Here is a 17,710-nt window from a genome sequence, read left to right as displayed (position 1 = left end):
GCGGGAATCCGCCCACTGCACTGAGGTGAACGACCAAGGCTTCCTGGGCACGCACGACCCAGTTGGAAACGGCGGCGCCCTGTGAACCTGAAGCCTGTGCCCCCGGACCCCGTAACCCCACACCCTGTACCCCCGGACCCTGTGCCCCCGGACCCCGTATCCCCGCACCCTGTACCCCCAGACCCTGTACCCCCGGACCCTGTGACCCCGGACCCTGGAGCCCTGGACCCCATATGCCTGGACCCCATACCCCCGCACCCTGTGCCCCCGGACCCTGTACCCCCAGACCCTGTACCCCTGGACCCTGTGCCCCCAGACCCCATACACCTGGACCCCATACCCCCGTACCCCGTACCCCCGGACCGTGTGTCCCTGGACCCTGTACCCCCGGACCCCGTACCCCCGGACCCTGTAACCCTGCACCCTGTGCCCCCGGACCCTGTACCCCTGCACCCTGTGCCCCCGGACTCTGTACCCCTGCACCCTGTACCCCCGGACCCTGTGCCCCCAGACCCTGTACCCCTGGACCCTGTGCCCCCGGACCCCGTACCCCCGGACCCTGTGTCCCTGGACCCCGTACCCCCAGACCCCGTACCCCCGGACCCTGTACCCCCGGACCCTGTACCCCTGCACGCTGTGCCTCCGGACCCTGTACCCCTGCACCCTTTACCCCCGGACCCTGTACCCCCGGACCCTGTACCCCTGCACCCTGTGCCCCCGGACCCTGTACCCCTGCACCCTTTACCCCCGGACCCTGTGCCCCCGGACCCCGTACCCGTGGACACCGTGCCCCCGGACCCCGTACCCCCGGACCGTGTGTCCCTGGACCCTGTACCCCCGGACCCCGTACCCCCGGACCCTGTACCCCCAGACCCTGTACCCCTGCACCCTGTGCCCCCGGACCCTGTACCCCCGGACTCTGTACCCCTGCACCCTGTGCCCCCGGACCCTGTACCCCTGCACCCTGTACCCCCGGACCCTGTACCCCTGCACCCTGTGACCCCGGACCCCATAGCCCCGGACCATGTGTCCCTGGACCCTGTACCCCCGGACTCTGTACCCCCGGACCCTGTACCCCCGGACCCTGTACCCCTGCACCCTGTGCCCCCGGACCCTGTACCCCCGGACCCTGTACCCCTGCACCCTGTGCCCCCGGACCCTGTACCCCTGCACCCTTTACCCCCGGACCCTGTGCCCCCGGACCCCGTACCCGTGGACACCGTGCCCCCGGACCCCGTACCCCCGGACCGTGTGTCCCTGGACCCTGTACCCCCGTACCCCGTACCCCCAGACCCTGTACCCCTGCACCCTTTACCCCCGGACCCTGTGCCCCCGGACCCCGTACCCCTGGACGCCGTGCCCCCGGACCCCGTACCCCCGGACGCCGTGCCCCCGGACCCCGTACCCCCGGACCATGTGTCCCTGGACCCTGTACCCCCGGACTCCGTACCCCCGGACCCTGTACCCCCGGACCCTGTACGCCTGCACCCTGTGCCCCCGGACCCTGTACCCCCGAACCCTGTACCCCTGCACCCTGTGCCCCCGGACTCTGTACCCCTGCACCCTGTACCCCCGGACCCTGTGTCCCTGGACCCCGTACCCCCGGACCCTGTGTCCCTGGACCCTGTACCCCCGGACCCCGTACCCCCGGACCCTGTACCCCCAGACCCTGTACCCCTGCACCCTGTGCCCCCGGACCCTGTACCCCCGGACTCTGTACCCCTGCACCCTGTGCCCCCGGACCCTGTACCCCTGCACCCTGTACCCCCGGACCCTGTACCCCTGGACCCTGTGACCCCGGACCCCGTAGCCCCGGACCCTGTGTCCCTGGACCCTGTGACCCCGGACCCCGTAGCCCCGGACCCTGTGTCCCCGGACCCCGTACCCCCGGACCCCGTACCCCCAGACCCCGTGCCCCCGGACCCTGTGCCCCCGGACCCTGTACCCCTGGACCCCGTACCCCCGGACCCCGTGCCCCCAGACCTTGGGATGCCGGCAGCCGAGGAGGTGGGGCGCAGGGCCACTGCGGGGGCCGCTTGGGAAGCAGCTGGGAGAGGCGCGGCTGCGGGGCCTGCTGCTGGCTTCTCCCCAGGAGAAAACCGTGGGGCAGCTGCACCACAGCAAAGGGCCCGAGACGCGAAGCGTCTTTCAAAAACAGCTGAACATCTACCGGAGGAGGAGGAGGCGGAGGAGGAGGAGGCGGAGGAGGAGGAGGAGGCGGAGGAGGAGGAGGAGGCGGAGGAGGAGGAGGAGGCGGAGGAGGAGGAGGAGGCGGAGGAGGAGGAGGAGGCGGAGGAGGAGGAGGAGGCGGAGGAGGAGGAGGCGGAGGAGGAGGAGGAGGCGGAGGAGGAGGAGGAGGCGGAGGAGGCGGAGGAGGCGGAGGAGGCGGAGGCGGAGGAGGAGGAGGAGGAGGCGGAGGAGGAGGCGGCGGAGGAGAGGAGAGAAGGCGGCGGAGGAGGAGGAGGCGGCGGCGGAGGAGGAGGCGGCGGCGGCGGAGGAGGCGGCGGCGGAGGAGGAGGAGGCGGAGGAGGAGGCGGCGGCGGAGCTCCTGCGGGCAGGTGGCCCGGCTGCATCCCCCCGGGAGCTGGGGCCCTAGTGGCACAGCCTCTCCCCGAGGCCTGGCCTCTGTGACTGGGGCCCACTACTCTGGTGACCTCCACGCCAACGGACATGACCGTGACCCGGGCATCCGGGGTCGTCCGTGATGAGCCCGCAGTGGACAGGGCGGTGGCAGGAAGCGTGCTAACCGGGCTCAGCTCCACAGAGGATTTCTGGGAAAGACCTGGTGGCTTAGGAGCAGGGCCAGGAGATGGACATGGCTGAGAGCTCCCTGCCTGCTGTGAAGTGAGGCTGTCACCCCAGGAGCTCCTTCCTGAGCGCCCAGGAAGTCTCATGGGTGGAGCTGGATGTTTGGCTCCTCTGCCGGGCACTGAAGACTGAACCCCCCCAGTCTTAGGCTGTTCTGGTTCTTTCCCTGGAGAAGGTTGCCCGAGACCGGCGGAGCCACTGGAGCTGTGTGACATCTGCACTGGACACTGGGTGCTCTTCTGGACCGACTCCTCGGGCCGACTGACCACTCTCCCAGCATCAGTCTTTGGCCTGGGCAGGAAACTGCAGGGATGGCCATCTGCGGAGGGGTGGGGGGGAGACAGCTGTCTCTCCCACGTGGCTTCTTTACCGGACCCTTTTCCAGAGGCAAGTGAATTATCAGTCAGCTGCCTGACGGTCAGCCTTGTTGCCTGGGACTGGTAGCCAGCCTCACATCCAAATGCAAGCCCACCTTGTAGCTCATGCACGGGCCAGACTGTTGGTTGTGAATCATCATATCCGACAGACTTTTTCCCTTTAGCATATTTCTCCACGTCCACTTGAGAAGGTACGGCCAAGTCACAGGGTCTCTGTTTCCACGTATCTACATAACTTCCTGCTTTAAAAGTTTTGAGGCCGGGATTCCCACCTGTTTTACTTTCTCTTATTCTTTTGCAGGAAGTCAGGGCTCTTAGCTCAGGAGGAGGTGGACGACACAGCTCCTGCTGCCGATTCAGAGAGGCCATAGAATACCTCTTGAAGTTCCTTTTCATGGGAAGAGTGTTCAGCTTTTGTTTGTTATAGAGCAGTCTGTTTTCAGTGCAGACCACTGATATAGAAGGGTCTAGACACAGTGGTTCAGCTGTAGCTAAGATCAGTTGGCTCTCAAGCAAAAGTCTGTCCTCCTGGGTCCAATTCTGATTATCGCTGGCTATGGCCTCTACATCGCAGGCTAAAGTCTGCATCGTGGGACGTAGGAGAATATGCCTGCTTTGGTAATGGGGAGGTTCCCTGCCGCTGGACTGCCTGTAGTCCCGTATTTCTGCTATGACACACCCACGATGAAAAATGTTAACCTGAGACTTTTCCAGCAAATCCACCAAAACAGGAGGTAATTCTTCTGCATCCAAGTATTCGAGCAATTCCCCTTCTTCATAGGGCAGTCGAATGGTCTCTGCAGATGATCCATGTTCCCCCTTGAGCATCAGCGAATAGCCCTCTTTTCCTGGGTACAGGTTGACCACCAAACACGGCAACGACTCTCTCCTGAGAAGCTTCTCTAACAGGTTCACATTGCTTCTTAATTCCTCCGTAACCTCAGGCTCCTTTTCACATTCTTCAACGTAAATGTCATAAAGTTTTTCATAGAGAGACTTCTCCCCATTAGATGGGCATTTCCTTTCCGGAGGTCTCTGTTGGGCACTTGCAATGACATACTCCGCACGATCCAAAGCTCTTTCTAGAGCCTGCTGCATTGCGGTACAAAACAAAATGGGGGCCCTAAGAGAAGAGAAAACCTAAGTGAGCGGATTGAACCGGGTGAAAACCTGTCTGCAGTATCGACGAGCATTCTTGCAAACGCGGCCACTCCACAGTGGCGCGACCAGCCTCACCTCAAAAAGGACACCAAGACACCCGCCCCCGAAGAAGCAGCCCGCAAAGTACCTGCGTTTAGGGAAAGACCTAACGGTGTTCGAGCGGCCACCGCGCTGGATCTCGCTCGCCTCGCGCTGCAGCGGATGGCCCGGATGTGAATGTAAGCGTTTCCCGCCCCCCACCCCGCCCCGCCCCGCATGTCCTCCCCGCAGGCGCGCGCATCCGCGTGTGCGCCTGCGCAGATCGCAGGCTCAGGCCTCATCCTTCTATTGCCTGTTGGGCGCAGGCCCGCCCCCCTCACTTCTGGTTCTCGGGCCCGCACTTCCACCAAGGGCTGGGCTTCGCCACCCCTTCTTTTCTTGGAACCTTGAAAAGCACAAGCAGGCAACCAAAAAATCGATCATTTTTCGGTGCGGCTTTAATACACACCAATTTTCGTGGTACTGCAGTTGCCGGGAAGGTCATGAAAGGTGGTCATTTCTTGGCGATCACTTCACCAAGCATTATTCACTGTTTTTGGAATGTCTTGTTTGTTCCCAGTGGCAGGACTGCTCCTGGTGTCCGTCGCCAATTTAACACACCCAAAGAGTCCCCATACATAGCTCTTGCCTACATGGAGGCTCGCTGTATTTGGTGCAAGCATCAGAATTCTTCATTGATTCTTCCAGTCATCTCCTGCCTAATGGTTTTCGGAGAGATGTGCACGTAACATGACATTCTTTTACAGAAGTACTTACCTTTTATTTCTCTAGGTATTTCAGAAAGGGCTTTATAGTCTTTTTCAAAGTATGTGGGAGGTATGTTATATCGTCTAAGAATTACATTCAGGATTAAATTGTTTGTTTTAAAAGGTGGTTTGCATCCGATAGGGTTGAGAACTGTTGTTCCAGGTGACGGCAGTACAGTTTAAATGGTTACTCTAACTGTAGACCACAGCTACAGTCCTAGTGGTGGTTTGGAGTGGTATGATTGAGTCCTAGGTAATTTATGGGCCATTGTTTTCCATTAATATTGTTGCCTTGCAATCTGCCAGCCTTTTTGGACAGGTTTTTTTTTGTTTTTTGTTTTTTTTAAAGAATCTCTTGATGTTTAGGTGTAGACATAATGATAATACAATATTCATAGTGAAGTCACAAATGAGAAGAATCCAAGATAAACTGGTGAAATTCCTGAATTACAGACTACCATAAAATAAATGTGTTTTTCTAACCAATAGCAATTATGATAATTACATATTACAGTAGATACAGTCTAGTGAAATAGGATTAAAAACTCCTTGACTAAGAGTTCCTTAAACATGTCCCTCGTTCAGGAATAGACAAGAATAATTTTCTCCTGGCCTATCAGTTGCCTTGGGGCAAATGTATACAGTCATCCCTCGGTATCAGCGGGTGATTGGTTCCAGGACACCCGCCCCGCTCCGCCCCGCCTCAAGGATGCTAAAATCCTCGGATGCTCAAGTCCTTACAGTAGGCCCTCCGTATCCCCATCCCTGGTTCTCCCTCTGCAGATCTGATTATATTTGATCCGTGGTGGGTTGAAACCGCAAATGCGGAACCCGCGGATGTGAAAGGCCAATGTGAATACTTGTGGATGCCTCGGGGGGGGGGGGCTTGAAATCGGTTTAGTTTCTTAGCTCTTTTAAGCATCCTTCCCCGTCTCTCTCTTTTCCCCTCCACATGCCCACCTTTAGGCTAAGTGTAAGACTGGATAGTTAAACCATAGTTTGCTATCCAGTCATCCAAATATCCAACTTTAATCCAGCCCAACTGAATGAGGTGAACAGGAGCTCTGACCCTCACTCAAAGCACTGCCTGTTCTTCCAACCTGAGCAGATGAACTTAGCTGCCTGCCAGACTCTTGCAGGCTTCTCACCAACCATGATCCCGTTCACCTTCTGCCCTCAGGAACTTGCTGTGTGTTGGGTCTGAAAAAGTACCGGTCTGGGACAGTATTCCGTTTAGGTGGAGAGGCTAATTAGAAAGGGAAAGCTCTGCTTTCTTGGGGACCTGAAGTAGAATCTGTTGGAGGGGAAGTGGCACAGTGGACCTGTGTTTGAGTCAGGTTATCCTTCTAAAAAGTAAAGAAGTGCAAGATTTCTGGGGGCTGCTCCCAGCCTGCAGACCAGGCCCCGTAGCTTCTCAGCATGACAGGGGAGGAGGGCTGGGACTAGGGTGAGGCAACCAGGAGCCTAGGGCGTAGGGTGGAAGGAGACAGCCACCCTCGGCTTGTGCCGGTCCCAACAGGGCCGGTGCCCTGGATGCCTGGCTGGCTCACCTTGTCCCAGCCCTGCAGACAAGGCCCCTCACCACCCGGCGCCTGTCTCCTCCCCACCTCTTTCCTCTCCTCTCTTTCCTTTGCTTTCTGTGCTCTGAGCGTAGTCACGGGGCACCGACAGGCCCACCCCTTCAGGGCTCTGTGCCCTCTCTGCTTAGTCACCTGCCGATCTCCACCCATCACCTCAAACATCCCTTCCTGACTTCCACGGAGCTCGCCTCCTTGTCTCTGCTCTTCTGCCAAAGCACACGTACCACACGCCGTATCAGAGCCAGGCTTCGCGTCGGAAGGGAATCGAGTGTTTGCACCGTTCTCCACACCCAGCCTCTGGATTCTCTGAGGGCAGACACGATGCCTTTCCCATCTTTGTCTGCTCACCAACTTGGTCATTACTTGGCACAAAGTTGGCACAAGAATGAAGGAACGATTGAGCCCCTGCTCTAGTTACTTTACTTCAAGACTCGTGTGAAGAAATATTTCATCCCCTTTCTAGAGGTGAGAAAAGTGTCCCGAGCCGGGTCTTCTGAGTGTTGTGCTGTAGAGCGCCAGGGTGCCTGAGCCTTGGCACTAGTGGCACTTGTTAGGGGGCATTTTCCTGTGCACGGTAGGATGTTTAGCAGCATCCCCGGCCTTACCCGCTAGACGCCCCAGCAGCACTCGTCCCCCGTTGTGATAACCCAGAATGGCTCTAGATATTGCCCAACAGGCCTTGCGGGGGCAAAATCATCCCCCTGGTTCGGAACCCCTCCACTACCCTGCTCTGTAAACCATGAGCTTGATCCAAATGCAGCCCCTAAGCTGGCGTCCCCGGGTACCCCTCTCTCAGTAGAGAGGTGTATCTGCCCACTCTGTCATGGGACGGACTAGATGTTCACTTGTCGTCTTGACTGTGCCTTTGGTTGGGTTCCCCAGAAGCAAACCCTGACAAGAGGATCCGAGTGCAAGGAGTTTATTTGGGAGCTCATCCCGAGAAACACTGGTCAGGGCAAGGGCAGCTCGGCCAGGGATGGGCAAGAAGGTGATCAAAGGCCCAGTCATGAGCAGAAGCCTGCTGTGGACAACTGGTCCCTGCTGGGCCCTTGGGAGACAGTACAGGACAAGCTCAGGTGGTTCCACCCTAGAGGCAAGGAAGCTGGGCTGTTTCTCCATCCACTCCTCTCTCTCACCTGACTGACGACAGTCCTGAGGGCATTATTTCCCGTCACTCTGGGTTGCCACATGTGAGAGCCACTCACGCTCCTGTGGCCTGGATGCCCTCAGAGAGAGCGTCAGGAGTGCTTGCAGTAACACTCAGTCCTCGTGTACAGGATGGCAAGTACCCCGGGGAGGTGGGCAGGGCCCCGGCAGCATCGGCTACACCTGGGGCTGAAGAGCCATGGAAGAATGCGGCCACTCACTCTTGGTGATGGAGAGAGTGTGCTCCGTAATATACCTGGGCGTGTGGAGAAGTGAAACTGTACTCCATCCGAGTGAACTGGGCGATTCCATGTGAGGTTTTCGTCAGCTACTAGAGCCCACAATGCCAACAGTGGAGAGTGTGGCCCACGCCTTACTCTTCCCCGGGAGGACCCCCAAGGCAGTCTGGCCACACGTGCACTGGCTGAGGCTCTGTCCCTGGCCGTGCGTGTATTCCAGCGAGCTTTAGTTGGCCCGACAGCGCTTACCATGGCTCAGCACCCCCTGCACTTGAGCTCCCTAATCGCCTGGCTTCCCACAGGATGAGGCCTTTGGAAAATGTTCTCAGTGCCCACCATCTTTGGAGCCTTCCAAGCACACCAACGAGCACGCTGGCTGATTCTAAGGAGTCCAACTGCTGCCGTCCCTACAGCAGCTCGACAGAGATGCACATGCTGAGAAAACCCATGGCCAGAAAAGACACGCTAGAGGAGGCGGAGAACTGAATTAACTGCAAGATGATTAACCTAATTTACAGTAGTCAACCGGTTTGTTCCATATTCACTGAGTCAAGCGTGAAACTTTTTTTAGTTATAATATACATAGAGTAACATTTACCATTTTCAGTGCACAGTTCTGGGAGGTTTGAAAAATGTTGTCAAGCATGCAGGCACCACATCAAGATATAAAACTGTTCCCTATATAAAAATTCCCTCATCCATATTTGGAGTCAATTCCTCCCTCATCCAGAGTTCCTAGCAACCATCAATGTTTTTGTGCCTATATATCACCTTTTCCAGAATGTCATATAAATAGAGTCATAATTCATATAGCTTTGGGAACCGGCTTCCTTAACATACCTACATTTAAGACTCATCCATGTTGTTCCTTTTATTATTAGTTTGTTCCTTCTTATTGCTGCATAGTATTCCATCATGTGGATGTACCAGGGTTTGCTTACCCATTTAACAGTTGAAAGATATGTTGGTTGTTTCCACTTTGGGGTGATTATGAACAAAGTCAGTGTAAACATTTGCAAACAAGATTTTCTGTGAACATAAGTTTTCATTTCACTTGCGTAAATATCCAGGCATGGCAATGTTGGGTCACGTGGTAAGTCTGCATTTAACTTTATAAGAAACGGTCAAACTGTTTTTTAAAGTGGTTGTACCATTTTGTATCCCCAACAGCAATGTTTAGAGTCTCGGTTGCTCCACATCCTTGTCAGCACTTGGTATTGACAGGTTCGTTTTGTTTTAAACCATTCTAATAGGTGTCTAGTGTATTTCATTGTGGTTTTATTTTCCATTTCCCTAATGACTAGTGATACTGAGTACCATTTTATGAGCTTATTTCCATTTATATGTTTGTTGATGTGTTTCTTCAAATATTTTGCCTATTCTTTATTGGGTTGTTTTCTTATCATTGAGGTTTGAGAGTCCTTATACAATCTGGATACAAGTCGTTTAGGAGACACGTGTTTTGCAAACATTTTCTCCCAGTCTGTAGCCTGTCTTTTCATTCTCCTAACAGTGCCTTTTGAAGAGCAGAATTTCTTAATTTTTACGAAGTCCAATTGATCACTTTTTTCTTTTCTAGGTTATGCTTTTTGTATCAGATCTAAGTAATCTTTGCCTAACCCAAGGTCACAAAGCTATTCTCCTGGGACTTCCCTGGTGGTGCAGTGGATAAGACTCTGTGCTCCTAATGCAGGGGGCCCAGGTTTGATCCCTGGTCAGGGAACTAGATCCCACATGCATACTGCAACTTAAGAGTTCGCATGCCACAACTAAGGATCTCGCCTGCCACACCTAAGTCCCCACGCAACCAAATAAATAAATACATTTTTTGTTTTAAAAAAGGCTATTCTCCTATGTTTTCTTCTAGAAATTTAATAGCAGTAAGCTTTATATTTAGGTTTATTATCCATTTTGAGTTCATTTTTGTATAAGGTGTCAGGTATAAGTCAAAGTTCATTTTTTACATATGGATGTCCAAGCGTTCCAGTATCATTTGTTGAAGAGATTGTCCTTTCTCCATTGAACTGCCTTCCCACCTTTGCAAAAAATCAATTGACCATATATGTGAAGCCCTATTTCTGAACTGTCAATTCTGATCCACTGATCTATTTGTCTATCTCCGTGCCAATACCACTGTGTCTTAATTACGGTAGCTTTATAATAAATTTTGACACCAGGTAGTGATAAAGCTCCACCTTTGTTCTTCTTTTGCACAGTAATTTTGGCTATCCTAGTCCTTTTGTCTTTTCATACATTTTAGAATCATCTTGTCAATTTCTACAGATTGTCAGGTCTAAACCGTAGTTCCACTAATTATCTGTGTGCCCTTGAGCAAGTTACTTGATTCTCTTGTGCTCCTGTTTCTTCATTTATAAATTGGGTTGATGATGATGATGATGTCTACTTCGTTTAATTGTTTTGAAGTTTAAGTGACATAGTCCATATAAACCATATCCGTAGAAAAATGCCTGGGACATAGTGAGAAGTCATTAAAGGTTAGCCATTTTTTCCCTCACCACCGCTCTTCCGATTGCCTTTTCTTTTATTTCTTTAAGACAGTGGGGCACCATGGTGAGGACAATGGACTGGAATAGGGTGAGACTGATGGCAGGAAAAACAGGTTCGGAAGTGACTGCAATATCCCAGTGGCAAATGATGAGGTCAATGTTAGTGAAGATGTGAAGGAAATACTTGAATCACTTCTCAGGTAGATTGAGCAGGGCTTGATAAGTAATTGGTTATAGGAGTTGAAAACAAGGAAAGTTGAATTTGACTCAGAATCGCTAGCTTTAAGAGACTGAGTGGCTTGTGGCAACTTATATGGTATCACATATAACTCACAATCTTTTGGGGGGGGTCAAGATTGTAGGAAGTTGGGGAATGGTGGCATTCTTTAGACTGTAAACTGCCACAAGAGCAGGGACTGCTATTTTTGCTCACTACTGCTTACCTAGGGCATAGCACAATGCCTTGCTAGGTACTCACAGTAGACAGAATAATGCGCCCCCCCAAAGATGTCCAATCCTACTCTTTGGAACCAGTGACTATGTTACCTTCCAGTGCAAAAGAGACTTTGAGGGTATGATTAAGCTATGGAGCTTGAGATGAGGATAGTATCCTTGACCCTCTGGGTGGGCCCAATATAATCACATGGGTCCTTATAAGGGAAGGAGGGAGGGAGGGAAGTCAGAGAGAGAGAGAGAGAGAGAGAGAGAGAGAGATTGAAAGACGCTTCGCTGCTGGCCTTGAAGATGGAAGAAAGAGCTATAAGCCAAGGAATGCAGATGGCCTCTAGGAGCTGGAAAAGGCCAGGAAACAAATCCTCCCTAGAGTCTCCAAAAAGGAATGCAGCCTTGTCAACACCTTAATTTTTTCTTAGTGAGATCGATTTCAGACTTCTGCATTCCAGAAATATAAGATTATACATTTGTGTTGTTTTAAGCCACTACATTTGTGGTAATTTATTATAGCAGCACTAGAAAATGAATATATGTTTTATGTGATAGACAGTGTTGAGAAATAGTGAAGACCTGAATACTGCTGCCTGTAGTTTACTGAATCCAGGTTTGCAGAACCTCATGCCTCTCTAACAAGAGTACCACCTGGTTGTCTAATATCTGATTAAAATCGAGGGGGGAAAAAAGATGCATGCAGCCTTTCCCAGAACATCTACTGTCATCCTTCTTTAATTTTATAAAATGCTTTGTTTCCAAGATCCCAAATGTCAGAAACAAGTAAGAGGCTTAGCGTCTTTGGGGAGTGCAGAACAAACCCAACCAGAACAATATAGTGGTAGGAACTCAGGCTCTGAAACCAGGAGAAACCGAAACCAAGAGGCATATTTTGCTAACCGGGTTGTTTCCAAGTGTGCTTCTCCCAGGCCACTGCTGATTGCATCGTGGAGGAAGAGGCCACCAGCTCCCCATTTTCCTCTCGGAGGACTGCAGGGGAATGTTCCATTTCTGCAGGCCTTTTGGCCTGGTCACTTTCTCAGCACATACACTGCCAGCCCCTTTCTGACCTCAATTCACAGTTTACGCTCAACAAATCCAGCTCCCTGCCCTGGGTGTAACCAGAGACAGGGATAACCCCATGACGTAAACCTAGATTATGTAAACTGAGTTTTTAATGTAAACAGAGATCACCTGTTCTTTAGCTCTGTTTAGCTTTATAGAATTACAATGGCTAACAGTTATTGAGTGCTCACGGTGTACAGTGTCTGCATGCCTTAATCTCTCAAAGCCTACTATAGTCTGTTTTACAGATGAGGAAATAGAGACCCAGAAGGTTTTAAAACTCGTCAAAGCTCACATAATTAGAGCAAATCCAGGAATATATATGGTTTTTCCTAGAAGACAAACTTTATCTTTCCCCTGAAATTAAAATGTGCTGCCTAGAAGCCTTTGGGCTGCCTAACATTTATATGGAAAATGGCAGATACTCTAGCAAGGACTTTAGGAATCACAGCTTCTATTTTTTTTTCCCTATTTCTAATTCTTTCCAAGGTGAAGCATTTATTCAGGTGAGGCTTACAGTCCATTAGAGCCTCAATTAGCAGAACTTCAAGACACTGGAACGGGGAACATCACAAGAAAATGAGCAGATCCAAAATGGATTCATTCCCAGGAGACTTATAATGAAAAGAACATTCAGGATCAGGATCTGGAAGCAAAGCAAGATCGGCAGCATCACACAAAGACTCAGTTACACCCACTACACCACACCTGCTGAGGTCAGAAAGCGGACTCCTGCTGCCACTTGGAAGCGTTTCCAAGGACAGGGGCTAAAACCAAAACCTTTTTCATGGGAACCTACTGTATAGCATGGGGAACTCTGTTCAATACACTGTAATGACCTATATGGGAAGAGAATCTGAAAAAGAGTGTATAGATGTACATGTATGACTGACTCACTCTGCTGTAGAGCAGAGACTAATACAACATTGTAAATCAACTCTACTCCAATAAAAAATTAATTAAAAAAAAACAAAATAAAAACCTTTTTCATTATCCACAACACTCTAATCCCTAAGCCAGTCCACAGATTGCATGTTTTTACAAGAATTACCAAATGTAGCTCAGAAAATGGAAAGTATGCTTGGTGCTCAGAAAAATAAAAATATATCTGTATATATGTGTGTATATACTTTATAATTTTATAAGTGCTAAAACTCCATATTTAAATATTATTTAAATAGCATACAAATATATAAGGTATATAAATAGATGTGGTAAATACAAAAATATAAGGGAAAATAGGTTTTGGTATATATAATGTTAATATTTATATAATACATGTATATATTAAAATTATGTGTATATTCAAGGTCACCACATTACCTTACCCAAAGAAGTCCCTATAGACAAAGTACCTCCGACTTTTCGTCATCCTACATTTTGAAAAGAGTAAAAACTTAATATATTTTTAAAAGAAAAAAAATTGTCATCAGATCCATTTTAATATGGCTGACTAATGTTACTAAATATGTAACACTGTCTAATACTAAATTACAGTTGAAATGCATTACTAAGAAAAGATGACAACCCCAACTATAATTTTAGTTTTGTCATATATAAAAGCTAGATATGACTCCTGGCCTACATTTTTCTGGAAATATCGTTCATTATCTGTTCATCTGTCTCAGAGAGTCAATGCCTTGTGCCATCACCATTTTGATAACAATCTAGTCTGTACAAGGCCAAGGTATGAAGGTATCATCTCTTGTAAGAACCTCTCACATCCGGTGTGACACTTAAACTCTAAGTGTAACCCAAGCCTTAGCTTCTCCCTACTCTCTTCAAATGTGATGTTCTTCTCTATTACGTTTGGAGAAAAAGGAGTTTGTCATCTGACTGCTCCAGAGTCATTCAGTTGGCACCTCCCTTTCCGCTTTGTGAGCGCCTGCTCGGGGGCCAGCCCAGGCAGACTTTCCCTCCCCTGTGACCAGGCTGTCGTGGAGCAGGGAGGGTGGGCCGCGCCCTATGGTGGCCTGCCCTCCATTCCCCCACAACGGCAGGTGAGAATGTGTTTAAGACTTTACTGACCAGTTGGGGATAACTTATTGATAGTACAGGGTAGAAAGTACTTTTTAACTGGATGCTAAATATGAATTCTCTCATAATCCAAAGGAAAAGAACAAAGGACATTAAACACTGCATTGAGGAGGGTGGGGTCCTTTTGACGGTACATCCCAGTTCTCAGCCTTGCTCCCAGGCCCCCTCTCCTCTGACCCTTCCAGAGAGAGAGAAGGAGCCCCCTTCTTCAAATGTGTTCAGTGTACAGTTTTCACTCCATTATAGGAAAACTCCACTCACTCTCCTCAGGGGTTAGCACTGTGCTGGCTTGATCATCTTCTGTGGTGGGCACTCTTTGGGCCCCATCCAGGGCCTCTTGGATCCCATTTACGGTTTCTCTACGCTCCTCTCGAGGCTTCTGTGTGCTTTTGCTTCTAATGGTCTAAATTTGAGACTCTTTGAACTGCTTTAAAGAGCCAGAGCCAGGGACAGGCAGGCACAGGAATGTGAAAGCCCAGCTCCCTGGCCTGAAGTTGGGACAAACTCAGAGGCGTGACATACTCCAGAGCTCCCCAGCAGGGTCAGGCTGAGGCTGGCTCTTCACCTGAGATCACACCCGCAGGGTTCCTCCCCTTCCCAGTCCCCCGCTTCTCTCACCCCTTTAAAGGTCTCCCTGGAAGCACTTACTTTAAAAAAATCACTCTCATACGAATCCTCATCTCAGGGTCTTCTTCTCGGGAACCAACCTAAAGCAGCACCTTTCTACCCATTTTTAAGTGTAGTCAAAGGCTCTATAATTCTCAGGCAGTACATTCCCAAAGTGCAGCAGAACAGCCCAGGGTCTCTGGTGCGATAAGTCAAATCCTTTTGAGCTCTCTCCCCATCAGTGTGGGATGAAACTGCGCTACTATACTGCTCCAGTCCGCAGTGGGTAAATGCTGGGCCAAATAAACATCTGCCCCAAGGACAAAAAAATCATTCTCAGCAACAAATTTAAATCCAATTAAAGAGGACAAACTTTCCCCAAAGCAATACAACTTGCAAAGAGGTGCTCTACCCAAAATTAGATTCTATAATTGGCCAAACTGATTCTCTTCCCCTCTTCTACCTCCTGCCCGGGTGCCAACCATACACAGGAAGTAAGTCCATCACATGCTGTTGTGAAAGAACAAGCCATCTACCCTGAGAGCCATTTTCAGTAATACAACGACTCAACAGGGGCCTTGACAAAAAACATCTCTTTTCTCTGGTCCAGTGATTCTCAAACTATGGTGCCAGGACCACCAGCAGCAGCATCTGGGAACTGGTTAGAAGCACAAATGCTCTGACCCCCACCTGACACCTAGTGAATCAGAAGCTCTGGGGTTGGAAGCCCTCCAGGAATTCTGAGGCATGCTCGAAGCTGAGAACCACTGCTTTGGTCAAGTCAGGCATCTTCTGTCTTTAATCTCTGTAAACGTTTTTTCAAATTCTCAGGAGAGAAAGTAGGATTGCCTGTTACTAAGGAGTTTCAATCCTCGATGCAATCATCTATGGCAAGGAGAAAGGATGAGTAGAACGAGGGAAACTCTGAGAACAAAGAAGCCTCTGTGAACTACTGCATCCACCATTATTCACTGGCCTAGGAGTCATGGAAGAAGTCATCTACGATGTACTAGAATACAATGAATCAGGTCAGCCAAATATAGTGGTCTTCATGACAGTGATTTTGAAAAATGGAAATGAAGCAAGTTTCTCTGCTTTAGACTGTTTAGCAGTGCCTAATATTGAGGTGAGCGCTCCTCTAGTGTGCTCTTATAACGTGACTGAATTACCCCATTAGTGTACATACTGTCAAACTTGCTTACTTTTTTTTGTCCCTATACTGGAAGCATCTCAAAGACAGGGACTATTTCTTGTTCACCTCTGCATCTCTAATGACTGTACCACAGTTAGGTGATCAATAAACATTTCTTACATGTTGAATAAGTAAAAAGGAACGAGGCATCAAAATAATGTAGTAAATTCCTAACTAGAGGAAAGCCCTGGGATTAGGATTGAGGGTTAGGTTCTTCCATTTACATAAGTGACTCAAGGCAGCTCTAAACGAAATCCAGGTAGACCCAAAAGTACTTTGTGGTAAAGTGGTAGGGTAGGGTGACAACAGTGGAAACATTTTACAAAGGAAAGGTCCTTTTTTGTTTTTTGTTTTTGGTGCTTGCAGAGTGTAAACTCTTTCCTCCCCTACCCAGTTCTATTGAGATATAATCAACATACAGCACTGTATATGTTTAAGGTACACAGCATAGTGATTTGATTCACATATATTGTGAAATTATTGCCAGAGCTGTTCCAGGTCTTTGCTCAAAACCCACCAACCACTGCCTTTAGCAGGAGTTAACATAATCTTTAAATTAAAGGGTCCAGAGATAAGAAAGGAAGCTACAAAAACAAACAAACAAACAAACAAAAAACACGAGATGGAACCAGCTGGGACCAAGACAGCAACGAATCTGACCTCCAACAGACCCTGAGTCTCATTATTTGCTGATTTTACTACATTAGCATATTTAAATGACACACCTACTGGTGGCCATGACCAGACATTAAGGATCAAAAAAGGATACAAAGGGGGTGGCACCCCACTCCCTCGGAAAAAGCCCTGCCCCTTCCCCAGTAGACTAATGCGTATGCCTCCCCACCATTAGCCTCACTCCTCCTCCCTTTGTCTTCACTCTTTAAAATTAAATCCCTCTCACCAGGTGGGCAAGAAGATGATCTGTGAACTTAGTTCCCCTTCTCCATTCTTTGGCGGCTGAATAAAGCTTGTGCTGAGTCGATCTCAGCTCAGTTTTGTTATTACTCGGCTGCTCTAACCTGAACGGAAAAAGAACCCTCCCCTGCTGAAGCAGAGAGCCTTGACCCAGGATAGGACCCGAACAGGGTCCATAGGACAATAATTTTAGTTAACATCCATCAGCTCATATAGGTACAAAAGAAAAAAAGAAAAAGGAAAAAAAGGTTTTTTACCTTATGTTAAGAACCCTTAGGATTTACTCTTAACAACTTTCCTATATACCACCCAGCAGTGTTAACTATAGTCATCATGTTGTACGTTACATCCCTAGTACTTTTTACCTTATAACTGCAAGTTCGTACCTTTTGACCACCTTCCTCCAATTCCCCCTCCCCTCATCCCCCACTCTGGTAACCACATATTTGATATCTTTTTCTATGAGTTTAGGTTGTTTTGTTTGTTTGTTTGTTTTAGATACCACATATAAGTGAAATCGTACAGTATTTGTCTTTCTCTGTCTGACTTATTTCACCTAGCATAATACCCTCCAGTTCCATCCATGTTGTCGCACATGGCAGGATTTCATTCTTGTTTACGGCTGAATAATATCCCATTGTGCATATATATACCACAACTTCTTTATCCATTCATCTGTTCATGGACTAGAAAGGTCTTTAATTGGAATCTTAAATTGCTTTTGTCTCACAAAGGAGAGGTCTGTGGTTGCTTTTCAGACCCCAGAAAATAACATTTTTTCCATTAAAATCTATTGTTTTACTGTAAGGAATTTATGCCATTTCCTGGGCTCTCAAACCCTTTGTGAA

The 17,710-nt window shown here is 49.3% G+C and overlaps 1 long non-coding RNA gene and 1 pseudogene across 2 annotated transcripts in view; one reads left to right on the top strand and one right to left on the bottom strand.

Moving 5' to 3' along the window:
* The window catches only part of LOC309653016, a 633,104-nt gene that overhangs the window by 507,675 nt on the left and 107,719 nt on the right, over positions 1 to 17,710 (top strand). The gene's annotated exons all lie outside the window — the stretch shown is intronic.
* LOC309652712 (transcription factor SPT20 homolog pseudogene) lies at positions 2,149 to 4,325 on the bottom strand (annotated as a pseudogene). The gene is made up of 2 exons: positions 2,553 to 4,325; positions 2,149 to 2,166 (listed from the first exon to the last, which is right to left on the bottom strand). The product of its transcript is annotated as a transcription factor SPT20 homolog pseudogene (transcript).

The sequence above is a fragment of the Balaenoptera physalus genome (assembly GCF_965194825.1).
Source record: "Balaenoptera physalus genome assembly, chromosome: X".
In the NCBI taxonomy this organism is placed as follows: Eukaryota; Metazoa; Chordata; class Mammalia; order Artiodactyla; family Balaenopteridae; genus Balaenoptera; species Balaenoptera physalus.
Note: the sequence above shows the minus strand (reverse complement) of the source record. Positions and strands in the feature narration are given on the sequence as shown.